The 1,228-nt window shown below is 36.2% G+C and overlaps 1 non-coding gene across 1 annotated transcript; it reads left to right on the forward strand.

The window, feature by feature from the left end:
• The first annotated feature begins 623 nt into the window (after positions 1–623).
• LOC127216737 (U6 spliceosomal RNA) lies at positions 624–727 on the forward strand. Its single transcript, XR_007834042.1, has one exon. It is a non-coding gene; the product is annotated as a U6 spliceosomal RNA (small nuclear RNA).
• Positions 728–1,228: the final 501 nt, after the last annotated feature.

The raw sequence follows: 1,228 nt of genomic DNA on the forward strand, positions 1-1,228 counted from the left end.
TTTATCAATATTTCTAGAACCAAGTGAAAACACTAAGTGTAGTTTTGAACACAGAGCACAGTTACTTGTAGGGAATAAACTCATGATTTTAAAATCCAGGACAAAGATAACTTTCAAAATTGGGAAATTAGCACTGTCTGCACAAACATTTACCAAACTCAATTTTAAAAATATTGCATGAAAATGGTTGTTATTTAAAATGTAGAAGCCCCACAAAACTAAAAACAAATTGCAAACCATAGATGTTAACATGATGATTTGAAAACAATCCTGTTAAAACCTTTTCCAAAAAGTAGTTTTGCTTTTGACCCTGAATGATATCAGAAATATGAGCAGCAATTCACTTTCATGGTATATTGCAAGAAAGGAACACACTTCGTTAAAAGATTCAAGGGTATGGGTCAAAAAATAGCTTCAGTACCATTTAGCTTAGATGCTGGGCCTGCTTACCCCCACTGCTCATTGGCATAGACCACAGCTTACAGAGTCAAAGAATTGGCTTCTGGCTCTATCTTATCTCACTTTAATAATGTTTCTTGTTAGTCTTCTTCAATTCTCTGATCCTCTATGTCGCAGTTTTCTTCATAGGGTCATTGTAACAGTAGGTATAAAGTGAGTCTTGTGTACTCACTTCTGTAGAACATATACTAAAATTGGAACAATACGGAGATTAGCATGGCCCCTGCACAAAAATGACATGAAAATTCGTGAGGTATTCCATGTTTCCTTTTGAAAGTAGACTGTGAAAAATTATTGAATGAGCTGCAAGACACTATCCAGTATAATACAATAATTATTCGGTTCTCATTTGCTTTCCACACAGTGTCTAATCATGTCCTGCATGAAGACAGCAACTGCATAGAAGGACTTGGTTTGGGGAATCCTCTAAGCTCATCCAAAACCTTTCAGAGTGCATTAGTATTCATCCAGCTTGAGTCTCATGCCACTCCTTGATGTCATTAAGCCTTTGGGAGCTTGTACAGGAAGTTTATTTTTTCCCCATCACAAACCAAGCTCTTGCATTCCAATAGAAACACTGTATGGGAAAATAACTATCCAAAGTAAAGAATTTTAAGTGGATTTCTTCAGGATTAGAGCTTAAAAATTCACATTAGCGTCTCTGGACATATTTTAAATGAACTGATCCCTATGAAAAGTGAAAGCATATCACTAGAACTTCGCTCTGTTTCCTTCCATGGTTTGATTTGGCCAGCTGACTCAAGCTCCT

The sequence above is a fragment of the Phodopus roborovskii genome, unplaced genomic scaffold (assembly GCF_943737965.1).
Source record: "Phodopus roborovskii unplaced genomic scaffold, PHOROB, whole genome shotgun sequence".
Taxonomy (NCBI): domain Eukaryota; kingdom Metazoa; phylum Chordata; class Mammalia; order Rodentia; family Cricetidae; genus Phodopus; species Phodopus roborovskii.